Raw genomic sequence first — 13,694 nt, forward strand, 5'->3', positions numbered from 1 at the left:
ACTTATTCATGAGCTGAACTGTTCTTCCCGCAAGTGCAAAGAGGGTTGGGAGCATTTGGCTTCATGAGACTCCAATAAATATATTAATGGAATCTGCCTGACATCTTTATACTGTAGATTATGTCTGGCTGGTGGACAAGAATCCCAGAGCATGGAAGAAAAGAGAGCAAAGCATATTCTCACACTGACACACACACACACACACTTTCTCACACACTCTTTTTCTGTGGGAATCCTGAAAGTTGCATTATGACCAGCCACCCCATTCAGTTATATTCAACAGGGCTGGTGGATGGAAAAACATCAATCTATCAACTCTTGCAGTGAATAACTACTTCACTTTTGCTCCATGCTTTTCATCTCTCCACCTAAAAATATTCCGAGTGTTATTGTGTGAGGCCGCATACTGAGGAACTCCTGGAGAGGCCAGGAGAGAAAGCATCTTGGAATAGAGGCAAGCTGCACTGAGGAGGCAGAATAGCAGGCTGCTCCCCCTACCCCACCCAAGGGAAAGAGGAAGGCAATTGCTGAGGAAGCAGGCAGGCAGAAACGGAGATGCATCCAAACGCAGGAAGAAATAAAGGACTGGAGGCCAGAGAGAGGAAGGTTATTTTTATTTTATACATCTCCTACATTTCTCTACTAAGTCCAAGGTAGTTTACATAAGCATGCTACAAGCATATGTAAGACAATAACAATAAAGCCATATATCCATATTAGCCCTTACTTCATAACAATAGATCAACAATCTACTCACCAAAAAAAAAAAAGCAGAAACAAGTCTTCTAAAGCAACACTTTCAAGCATGATTTCTAAAGGAGGACAAAGAGGGAATGTGGTGGTCTAATTTCTTTCCTTTGAAAATTTGAAGATAGTATGGGTGATTCTGTTTCTAAAAGAAAAGAACTGTAAATTCATATTTCATATGTTTCATTGTATATAATCAATGTAATAATATTTTTTTAAAAAAGAATGAATGTTCCTTCTGTCCACTGGCATCCCTTTCTAAAGAGTAGGACAATAGCTGAAAATAGCCAGACTCATGCAAGTCAAGCTTCCCTATGGGATGGCAACAAGAACAAAAGCATACACCAACTCATATAAGGTATGAAGTTCCTTCAGATAAGTGGATCCAGGCTGTGAAGGGCTTTAAAGGTTAGCTTAACTAAACTGAGCCTGGAAACAAAATGGGCAGTCTTTCCAAGATAGGTATAACATGGGCAGTCTTTCCATGATAGGTATAATATGACTGTAATGATTTATTCATTTTTTAAAAAAAATAGTTGCTGCATTTTGAATTAAGTCTCAGAATTATCTAACCACAGGTTACAGTAGTATAGACTATCTTAACCAGATCAGCTGAGTCTACTAAGGGAGAATTTACAAGCCAAGTGAAACTGGAAAAAAGGCAAGCTTAGGAATTGCACTGATTTGCCTTTCTATCAGTGGAGCTGCATTCAAAAACACCCTAAAGAAACCACCCCCATCCCAAACACCTAAAATCATATAATCTGTTTAAAATAGACCTTTGGATACTTACTGAGAAGGGCCCTTCTCCTCTGAGGGCAGGAGGACATCTTGGGTTGTTTCATTTCACCCGATCAGGGAGGCAGGAAGTCAAATCTTTTCCTCCTCTTGGAGCTAGGAGCCCCCCCTTTTGCCTCAGTTCTGGTGACTCCACAAGTCTTTCATCATTCAAAGCGCTCCCGAACGACCGTGTACTTCAATGTTTTACTCTCGTGACCTGTAACCGAAAGGTTAGTAAAGAGATGGTAGTGGACTAGGGACAGGAGAGAGAAAAGAAGAGCGAGAGGCAGAGACAGTGTATACTGTAAGAAAAGAAGATGGATAAGGAAACTTGGGAGGGGCAAGATGTCCTCCTGCCCTTAGAGGAGAAGGACTTTTCTTGGTAAGTATCCAAAAGTCTGTTCTCCCTCTGAGGGTGCTCCCAAAGCAGTTATTCCTTGAAGGGGGGGAGAAGTTCCTCGTCTTGCACTACATGCTGAAGAACTCTCCTGTGTTTGAGGAATTAAAGATGTTCAACTTATAGTGTCTTAAAAACGTGGAGAGTGAGGACCAGGTGGCCGCCTTGCAGACCTCTTCCATGGAAGCGTTATTAAAGAAGGCCGCGTTTGCTGACGCACTTCTCACCGAATGGGCCATAATCCCCTGCGGAACTTCTCTGTTACATGCTCTGTATGCTTCCAAGATGTAAGATCTAATGTTTTTCCCAATTGTTGCTGATGACATTTTCTTCCCTTGATTAGGAGGAGCAACATTTATGAAGAGTGAATCCGTTCATCTCATCAATTCTGTCCTGGTGAGATGCATCTTGAGGACCTTTCTCATGTCAAGATTGTGCCAATCCCTTTCCTTGGAGTGTGAGGGATTGGGACGGAAGGGCAGAAGATTGATTTCCTGCATTCTATGGAATCTAGAGTTGGATTTGGGAAGAAAGGTAGGGTCCGTTCAGAGAACCACCTTATCTCGATGTAAAATGCAGAGATTGGGCTTGATCGACTGTGCTCCCAGCTCTGAAATTCGTCTGGCCGATGTGATGGCCACCAAGAATATAGTTTTGAGTTTCAGCCACTTCAAGGAGATGGTTCTGAGTGGTTCAAAGGGAGGTTTAGTTAAGGCTGACAGTACGACGTGAAGTCTCCAAGAAGGGAAATGATGGATCACAGGAGGGCTCAATAAGGCAGCGCCTCACAGAAAGTGTTGAACGTGCAGATGTCTAGAAATCTTGAAGCCCTCCACCACAGGAAGGACTGAAGTGCGAGCCACCACTTGCTTACGGAGTATAGCTGGTTTGAGACCAGCATCCAGACCTTGTTGGAGACAGTCTAAGATCGAAGCGCTCAAAGGGCGCAGGAAATTGACCTTCTTTCTTCTGGCCCAACAGGTGAAGGCCTTCCACGAAGTATTATATAATCTTACTGTTGATTTTTTTCCTGGAAGCTAAAAGGGTGTGGATCACCTGGGGAGGATAATTCAAGTTGACTAGGTACCACCTCTCAATTTCCATGCGGTCAGACACATCCAGTCCAGATGGAGATGCCACACTGGACCCTGCTGGAGGAGATCTGGTACTGTCGGAAGGCGCATGGGGGAAGATTCAACATTGACTGGATCATGGACAACCATGGTCTCCTTGGCCACCACGGTGCTACTAGGATCACTTCTGTCCTTTGCTACATTATTCTCCTCAGAAGCTTGGGAAGGACCAGAATAGGAGGGAAGGTGTATAACAGACCCCTGGGCCATGGAGGGGAGAGAGCATCGGTCCCCTCTGCTTTAAGGTGCAGGAACCTGGAGAAAAACCTTGAGACTTGACAATTTGCATGTGTCGCGAATAAGTTCAGGATCGGGGTCCCGAAGTAGTTCCTGATAAGCAGAAAAATCTCCCGCTTGAGGGCCCACTCTCCTGGGTGAATGGTTTGCCTGCTTAACCAATCGGCCTGTGTGTTGGCTGTGCCCTTGACATGTTCCACTTGCAGGAAGGCAAGATTGGACTTGGCCCAGTACAAGCTTTACATTGCCTCTTTGTGGAGCCCGGGGGACCGTGTACCCCACTGGTGATTGATATACGCTTTGGTGGAAATATTGTCGGTGCGTATTAGCATGTCCTTGTCAGCTATGTCCTGGGCGAAATAGGAGAGGGCGAGACAAATAGCCCTTATTTCCAAGAGACTGATGGGCAGGTGTTCCTCCTCTTGGGACCTGGTGCCCTGCGCCAGTCAGTCTTCCAGAATTGCCTCCCAGCCGGCTAGGCTGGCATTGGTAAACAACTGTAGTCTTGGTGGGTTGAGAAAAGACTTCCCCTGGTGTAGATTGGAGGGCAGGGTCCACCACCTAAGGCTTGTTTTGACCCTCTGGGGGATCGTGAGCCATTGATTGACCTTGGTCACGATCAGAGACTGGAAAGGTCTGAGGAACAAGGTGAGTTCTCAAGTATGTCAACGACCCCAGTCCAAGGCCTAGCAGTTTGCTACCAGAGTCCCCATTAGCTTGGACAGAGTAAGGAGCGAAGTGGAACTGCTCCAGATCACTAGGATAGCCATCTCCTTGGTCTTCTGGATCTTTTACGGTGGGAGAAATAGGCATCCTTCCTTGGAATCGATTATCAGTCCCAGATGAAGCAACCTCTGAGAGGGTTGCATGGAGCATTTTGACAGGTTGATCAGGAAGCCATGTGCTTGCAGGAAGAGGATGGTGGTCTGGATGTCAGACACAGCCTCCTCCCAGGAGTCCGCCCTGAGAAGTAGATCATCTAAGTAGGGATGGATGTGGATCCCCCTTTCTCGGAGTCGGACAATGGGGTTGATGAGAACCTTGGAGAAGACCCTGAGGGCCACGGCTAGGCCGAATGGAAGTGCCTTGAATTGAAAATGGTGGCTGTCTACATAGAACCTCAGGAACCTCCAATGAGCTGGATGAATTGGGATGTGTAGATATGCCTCTATAAGGTCTGTTGAGGTGAGGAATTCCCCTGAGCACAGTTCTTCTGAAACTGACATTAGAGTTTCCATGCAAAACTGTTTCAGCTTTATGAATCAATTTACATATTTTTTAAGTCCAAGATGGCTCTCCAATCGCCGTTCCTTTTTGGTACTGTGAAAAAGAGAGAATAAACTCTGGAGCCCTGTTCTTGATGAGGAACGGGTTCTATTGCCTTGAAGTTCAGTAGGTGTTGAACAGCTTTTAGAGTGATGGTTTTTCTTTGATGACCTTTGCATAGGGGGATGTCAGGAAACGATCTAGTGGGTAGGATTTGAACTCTATCGAATACCCTTTTGAGACTACTTCCAGAGTCCAAGCACCCGCCTTCGACTCCTCCCAGGCTTGTTGAAAGAACTGTAGTCTCCCTCCCACTGGATCTCAAAGCGAGTCAGGATTTCTGATTCTTGGTGTCATACTCTTGCCTGTGCACCCCCCCCCCCAGCTGCTGATGCTGTCTGGAGGATCTGAAGCCAAAGTTAGTTCTTTTGAAGTTCTGCTTGTTAGTGTTCCAGGAGGTGTGCTTATTGTCCTGGCATAGTCTTGCCAAGGAGTGATGCGTACGAAAGGGCTGGTTGTTGAAAGACCACCTGTCCAGTTGTCTGATCAACTTAGGTAAGGCTCTCTTCTTGTCTTTAGTCTCCTCAAGCACCTTCTCCAGGGCATCCTCAAACAACTTGTCCCCTTGGAAAGGGTATGCCATCAGAATAAATTTGGATTGGAGATCAGCCAGCCATGCTCATAACCACAAGAGTCTTCTAGCAACCGCTGCTGAGGCTATGGCCCTAGAACAGAATGTGAGAGTGTCTAGGGTGGCGTCTGCTGTGAAGGCAGTGGCCATAATTCTGTTTGCTCCTTCCAGGAGGCGCTTCTGGTTGTCTGGTAGCAGTTGAATCAGCTTACATAACCACACCACTGATGCTCTGGATACGATGGATGCGGCTGAAGAGTCCCTAATCACCATGGCTGCTGCTTCGTGGGCTCTCCTAAGAGCAGCTTCAGTTTTTCCATCCATGTTGTCTCTGACCGGGCCTTGTCCGTCTTCGGACAGAAGACTCAAGGATTGAAGAGCAGCTACTAGAGCATCAATCCTTGGAACCTGCAAAAGCTCATTTGCATAAGATGGTAAGGCATATAATTTTTTAATGGAGCTTGAACATTGCTTACTAGATGCAGGAGGAGACCATTCTGCTTTGAATTGCCTTTCGAAGTATTCAGGAAAGGAGACCTTCTTTGAGGTATCTACCCTGGAGAAGAACTCCTTGCACTTTTTGGGCCTAGAGGTGGTCTTACCCGCCCCAGCCTGGTCTTCCTCCCCTTTTTGCTTCTCCCGGAGGTCCAGGGCTGCCAAAGCCTTGGTCAGTAGGTATTGGTAATCCTCAGCCCTAAATAGCCTATCAGGTTGATCAGGCATAACAGTCTCCTCTTCCTCCTCCTCCTCTGAGCAGAATTTCCCTTCTTCTCCCCCTTCACTATCAGATGAAGTTCTTCCCCCCCCCCCCCAACACAGGCTCTGTCACTGGGAGTATTTGGGGCAGACTTCTGAGCAGCCTTGGTGGGCTATTGCCGCTGAGTGCAGCGTACCTTACTGGAGGGGAGGGGGATGGAGGTGGACTCACTCGCTGCATCTAGAGAAGGCTGGCAGAAATTAAGAATCTCCTCTATCATGGTCTGGCGCAGAAAGGACAGGAATTCGCCTTGTAGTAGGGAACCAAGATTGCTGCCTACATTACATGTTCCTTGGGTGCTGCAATTGGCCATTTGCAGGGACCAATCTGTAGCAGAAGGGCCTGCGGAACATTCCCCTGGGAGACTGGTGACCACGGTGTTTGGAGACGCGCAGGATTTGGTGCAAATGGCATTGTTGTTTCCCGCAATTTCCACGGCTGCTATAACAGGGCTGCTGCCAACTCCAGAGCTACTCAGCTCTGCCAATCCTGACTCATGCTGCTTGCAGAGAGGTCTCTTTGTATAAGTATGCGGCTTGTCAGCCGGAAAGGTGCTGGGATGCCATTCACTAGCTGGGATGCTAGTCGGCAAGATGGTACCATGGGGATTGGCCGCTTCCACCACTAATACGGCCGCTGATGGGCTTTCCTCTCCGCCTTCCATGAAGCTAGCTGAGTCCCGAGACTCCATATCCTCTCAGGCCTGGTGAAGATTGAGAATGGGCAACAAGGGGAAAGGAAAGCAGGAGAAAGATTTTAAAAGGCAAAGAGAAAGGAGAGGGCTGTTCAGAATGGTAGAAAGAAGAGAACGATATAAGAAGAGGAGGAAGCAGAGAAATGAAAGAGATAAGGTGCAGATTGAAGAAACGTAGGCTGGCAGAGAATCTGTAGCAATGACTGCTCTCCCTGGGGGCAGGAAAGAACTGAGGCAAAAGGGGGCTTTCCTAGGCTCCAAGAGGAAGAGGAGGAAAAGATTTTTTCTGCCTCCCTGAAAGGAAACACCCCAAGATGTCCTCCACCTCAGAGGGAGAACAGAGATACACCATCCAGATTTATCACCACCCTTATTCCAAGACATTACACCAGCATCATGTCCATCTTGTCTAGATTTGTATAGACAAATTTCAATTTACTTCAGTTTGTTCCCTTTTAAGCACTTGACCACAGCATACAGGCATCACGTAAGACTGATTGGTCTCACAGGATCAGCAGCACAGCCTGAAAGCTGAAGCAAAGTAGGGCTTTCCAAGAAGAGGTGCTAACTCTGAAGCTAATAAAAGTACAAGGAAGTGGACCAGTGCCCCTCTCAATCTTGTATGAGGCTAAAAAGAAGTAAACTCTGGAAAAATGTAGAAGCTTTTCTAAGACTGAAAGCTTCTAGGGTTGCCAGCCTCCAGGTGGTAGCTGGAGATCTCCTGGAATTACAACTGATCTCCAGGCCACAAAGATCAATTCCCCTGGAGAAAATGGCTGCTTTGGAGGGTGGACTCTATGGAATTATACCATGCTGAGGTCCTTTCCCTCCCCAAACCCTGCCTTCTCCAGGATTCACCCCCCCCCCCAAATATCCAGGAATTTTCAAGGTTGGAGCTGGCAACCCTAAAAGCTTCACATGTTGACATGGCCCTCTTAGGAGTGGGAAACACTCCACAAAATGTTTACAGTCAAGTTTTTCAAAGTGAAGATGCTACTTAAGGTTCAAGCTTCCATAGAAGTCTGTAAAAGGCTACCCCTCAGCAGTGTTTTTCCTAAGGTCATCATGCAGTATAGTGCCAGCACTGGAAAAGAAACGAAACTTCCTGAAACCCAATTTCCTGGATTCATAAACTGACTTAGAAATAGGACTACAGATACTTGTTGATCGTTTGCCCTATATCAGTTTAAATTCATAAACTGGATCCAAAGCTTTTCTCTTTGCATCATTTCAGCGTAACAGCTTTAGAAATTTCATACCCTCCAGTGATATAATGCTTTAATGAATATTAAGTGAATGCATTCATAAACATATAGTAACAAATAAAAAGTACAGAAGCCACTGCGGCACTATTACCCACACTACAATTTTAGCCACGGCTTTTAAACCAATTAAATCAATTACAATGAACAACATTCAAGCTGAATATTATCAAGCAGAGTTTATTCTTTGTTAGCAAAATTCTAACTGATTATGTAATTAAATTCTTATGAGCCACCCTCTTTCTTTAACAAGAAAAAAACCTCCTAGAAAGGGCATTTTCTCTCTTACAGCCCAGGAAGCAAAAGAGATTGAAAGATGTTCTCATCATATAAACACAAGAGGTGCAGGGAGAGAGAAACTTAAAAATTCATTTGTTCCTATAAGGCCCCAAAGGGCAGAAGGCTGGTTCAAAGCACGTTGGTATCAATGTAATAATTTCTGGAGAGCTGCCAGTGCGAAGGTTAAAAAGCAATATTACAAGGCTTCTGTGATGACAGCCTACTGGGAGACATTTGTTGAAAACTGCTTTGCCTATCATTTAGTCAGCATAAAAGCACACAGTACTAGTTATGTTCGAACTGTGTTGAGTGTGCATCTATAAATGATTCAGATCATAAGCTTCTAAAGCCCCCATACAGGTGCAATCACCATAAAAGCCTCATTTTCTTATTCTTATTCTTTAACTCTGATAAGCTTTATACATTTTCACCATATGCTACTCAAATGAGTACATATAATTATAAAGGAAGTACGCGTCTAAGATTTAAATTCTAGTTTCAAAAAATTAAATTAGAATGACATTTGTTGACAACAGGTAATAAAGTTTTCAGTGGTTACAATGTGAATGGGGAGAGGCCTTATAGCCAGCAACATCAAATAAACTAACGTATTTCTAACTATGCCCTTTTACGCCGCAGGAAATGGCAACATGTATTACAAGGGCTAAATTGTAGTGTTTTAACTGCATTATATATGTCTGTCCCCTAATACCAGGAAACATTTTAAAGTAATTGGTAAGAAATAAAAAGAATAAAGGGCTCGCCAGCAAATTTTTCAATGTTGTCTTTATCAATGTTACCTTGTGGCACTCATTCAAATTATTGAAGGTCACTTACTCAATTTTCTGTAAATGGCTTCGGAGGCTGTAAGAATGTTGATTGGTCTTCATATCTTAGCAGACAAAATTCATTTATAAATATTCCAAACATTCCAACATTATACTTTTCTGTTAAACTTTTAAAATTATGGCCACAAGCGGAGACCCTCACAAAATGGATTAACAGTCTCTCCAAAGCAAGTAGCTTTAGGATTTCTGGGCTTCCAAGGGTGTGTGACATGGTTCAGAGGCCTCTTTCCCTATTCATATCACACATATTGTCTAGTTGATCCCTCAAAGACAACTGGTTGTAGGTTTGCCGGTCTCCCTACAACCTCCCGGGGCATGCTCCCAGTGTGGCATGAGAACATCACTCCCAGGAGTGATGTCATTGCACAGCCCCCAGGAACACTCCCAGGTTTCACACAGGGCTGATTCAGCCCATTTCGGGCCCAAATTGGCCTGGCACAAAGCCCAGGAACACTCCCAGAGCCTGTGCGATGACGTCACTCCCCAAAATGATATTATCACGCTGCGCCGAGAGCACATGCAGTTTGTGCATGTGCAAAGACATCCTAGAAGTAAGTGCCTGGTATATCCCACCCACCCCCGGTCAGGAAGGTAAGGGGACCTGACAACCCTAACTGGTTGGTGTTCTGAAATTGGAAAGTTTCCATATTCCTCTTTTCTTCAGAACACCACAGTCATTTCTGCTATTAACATCCTCCTTTTAGTCAGCATGTGATCTTGCAAAACTGAAAACATTCATATAAAGACTTCATCCAAGTGACTTCTACCAACTAAAATAGAATATTGGATGGATTTGTGTTTGCTTTCCTTAAGACAGCATTTCTGACTTTAATTCCAGCAAAATTAACCTTGCTAACTCTTCAGATAGACAACATTCCCCAAGCTGTCTCTCATTTTGAGAAAGTCACAGGGTGAAGTGTGGTCATGGCTGAATGCATGCTTGTATGAAGTCAATAATGGTACTCTGGTAGTAACAGAGGCTTAAAATTCTAGCAATTTTATTTTTCTTTGCAACAATGAGATAAAAGTCTAGTACAAACTCCTATTAAAGTGCAAGCAGGGCAACCAAACATTCATATGAAAGATGCACTGTTCCTCAAATTCTTAAAATGTCAAAATTATCCATCACTCTCCTAACTGAACCTGCATAGTTCTCTTCTAGAGGGGTGCAGACAATAAAAAAATGTATACAGGGATAGGAATCACGGGTACTTGCACATGCTGGTCCCACAACTACAAAATTTGGCATAATGCTTGCCATTGTTTTTGTGTTTGCAAACAGTATACACATAAGCTCTGCCCATGTCAATGGAAAGCTGAAAGGCAGTGTTACCTATCATGTACACAAACTTTCACCTGCATAGACAATAATAAACATGCTGAATGTATACAAGTAGCAGGGGTCAGAATGTTCCACCCCAGTTCCCCTGTCCTGCACTCAGTGGGCACAATCTTTTTTAATTTCCTCTGGAGCTTTCGGTAGCTTAATGAGAAAGTAAACATATCCAAGTAAATAGTTAGTTACTGCATACATCAGAACTTGTGCTTCTTCTTATCAACATTCATACATAACTCTATGAACAGTTGAAATGGAAACTGCCTTACACTATTTTTTCCTTCATCCTAGAACATGGTCCTCCAAATATTAATATATGAAAATATTCCAAATACAAACAGGAATAGAGTAAAAGAGGAACAGACCAATTCTTAGTGTTAGGATCAAAGCTTATATGATCCTGAGGTAAATGACCCTGATAGGAAACGACAAAGAATGCACAGTAAGTTTCACAGTCTCATTCTCTAACAAGCCTACTTATTTTATGGCTAATGTAGAGCCATTTTATACGGATGGACACTCTGCCACTCCAGAAATACCTGTATAAAAAGAATCACTGATCAGGTAACTGATGTGCTTATTTCCAACACCAGTGTTTTGACTTCTTTGTGGGAAAGGTGGAATATAAGCATGGCGCTGAATCGACATAATTGCTTTCTATAGAAATGGTTGGAATAGTGTGGGATCCAGTCTTATAGAAATGAGTTCCTGGCAACCTGTGAATTATCTGTAGATTACATAAGATTGCTAGAATAATTCAAGCAGCTCTCTGATAATGTAAGAATTGGTCTTTACTAATTATCTGGGTTTTCTGGAAATATATATGTGTCAGAAACGTTTTACAGAAGATTATCCAATGCCATGAACAGAGTGAGATCTGATTTAGCAAATACATTTGTATTGAAAACAAAGTTTTTGAAGTACCACATGTTAATTTATGTCCCAACAGCAATAAATACTTGAACTGAAATTTTTAATTAGGAGAAAAAATTATCAAATATGGTTTAAGATGTTACATTCAAACAAATTCAAAGCTTTGTGCAAAAATTATTTTTATTCAAATAGCACTTGCAATACAGCATGTATTTCCTTCACACTGTTTGACAAAAAAGCTCCCCAAAGGCAATGAAAATTTTTCATACACTACTTTACACAACCAAAGAACTGTGCATTATATGCCACAGACATAATTGTCCACTCATCTATTTCAACAGAATTTACTTCTTCCACAGAGGTTACTGGGGTTGGGATTTTCTTACAGTGGGGTTCTTTGGTTTGGCATTGGAATTCTCTGGTTGGACATTGGTTCCCCTCTTTCACTTTTGTTCTGCTGGATTTTGTTAGTTCAGCTTGCATGGGAGTGGGACTTGCATTGGGGCTGGTTTTTGGCCAGGGGTTGCCTTTGCTTAAGGCTTCTTGTTCAGGGGCTCATAAAATTAGACCTGGGGGGGGGGTCCACTCTTCCTGAAATTTGGAGGGTCTTTAGTGGACAGGAAGGAGTAGATTCCTTATGAATGTGGTGGAGTTTGCTTGAAAAATGACCCCTCCCAACCCCCCAGATAGTTTCCCCCATTATGGGGAATAATGGCCGGATAAATTTGGGATTCTCTAACTGGATTAGAGAATCTGACCATATCTCAGGGACATTGAAATTTTTTTGGTATCCATGAAACCAGCCGGATCACCAGATTTTTTTGGGTGCGCACCCCTAGTGGTAAGTTTGAATGCAGGCAGGCAGGGGCTAAGGACAACTGTGCATGGCAAGACCAGTGCCTCATTTTCCTTAATGGGCCAGCATGTGTATCTCATTCCATCATATGGAAAAAACCAATAGGGATGGTACACATTTGAAACAACCTTTACATTCCCTGTCACACCAAGTATGATTATCAATAAAAGCTGTATGTACAGCTCTCCTTTCTATTGGTTTGGAGTAAATACTGGTTCTTGCTTGATTTATGGTTAAAGGATACAAGCTTAGCTATAACAGATAGATAGCAAACATTTGTATTTCAATAACTGCAACCTGACCCACACATGTAGCAGAATGAGATTACAGAAATCTGAGTTAGCAAAATGGGCTCTACCACTTCAGAATGGCGGTAAGGGAAATGCTGAAAAATCTGCAGCTAAAGTGCTACATTCCATACTACCACTTCAGCACTCTGTCAGATAATTCTACTTCATGCATAGGCTGGGATTCAGACTTCAGAATTTTTTTCCTAGAAATGCTGACCATGAGTTCAAATGAAAAGTCAAAAAATCACTACTTTTCAGTGCACATTTAAGCCCTCATAAATCACATTACAGAGATTCCTTTCAGGAACTTTTGTAAGTATGAAAGAAAGAGAAATGGACAGTGAAGCTAAGAACAATGAAGTAACGCCATTAGGAAAAGAGCAAAGCACATGAGAACAGCAACCAATCCCAGTGTTGGGAAACCATTTTCTAGCATCTGTACATTTTCTAGCATCTGCAAAGCAATGAAAAAGTTCTAAAGTTATTGAAATCCAAGCTTCAAGGCACAGGATTACACTGTGAAAATCCTACCAGTATCTGATAATAACACAATCAGACCAATGTTCAATCTGAAATTATGTGAGATAAATTTCAACTTTCAGTCCAATGGATAGCAGAGGACCATTTTCAGAGGATTTCTGTAAACATGGCTACAGCGTCCAAATCTCTATGTGCACCTGAGTACTGCTCATCATTTTCTCAATGTGGCTCCCTCATCTAAATTGTCCACTTGCTAAGCTACTGATTAAACTGATGGGAGTAAGTTAAAATATTATATTGTGTGGTCACTCACACAAGCAAGCTACAGTGAAAAAGTACACAAATACCTTGAGTACATGTGCAGATGTTTTGTGCCACAGACCAGCTTCACATGAACCATGAAGAGGATGGAGGTCACTTAAATTTCCATCTACATAGCAAACTATTCAAGGGCAGTAGCTCAGCAATATGCAAGGCTGTTTTTGTCTATGCAGCTACAGAATATTTCCTGTGAGAGCAGAGCACCATGCGTTGACCTGTACTGCTAGTTTCCCTTGCCATATTTAATGGTTGATGTTATGCTTAATAAAGTGGCCATTTTGTTCCAAGCCTTGTGTCTGTCTCTTCACTCTGAATGAGGGCCAAACTACAAGTGACGAACGACACAGGTTGGACACTTGTCAGCTTCGCTCAAGTTTTGATGGGAAATGTAGGCAGCTTGGCGGAATGTTGGACAAGTGACAGTTGAAAAGCCCATTGGACAGCAGTCAGAGAGCCAAGCTGCGAGACCAGGATGCCTACATTTCCCACCAAAACTTGAGGGAAGCT

The 13,694-nt window shown here is 43.3% G+C and overlaps 1 protein-coding gene across 1 annotated transcript in view; it reads right to left on the reverse strand.

Annotated features, from left to right (window-relative positions):
• GFRA1 (GDNF family receptor alpha 1) overlaps positions 1-13,694 on the reverse strand; it is a 353,246-nt gene that overhangs the window by 264,897 nt on the left and 74,655 nt on the right. The gene's annotated exons all lie outside the window — the stretch shown is intronic.

Source organism: Eublepharis macularius, chromosome 6 (assembly GCF_028583425.1).
Source record: "Eublepharis macularius isolate TG4126 chromosome 6, MPM_Emac_v1.0, whole genome shotgun sequence".
NCBI lineage: Eukaryota > Metazoa > Chordata > Lepidosauria > Squamata > Eublepharidae > Eublepharis > Eublepharis macularius.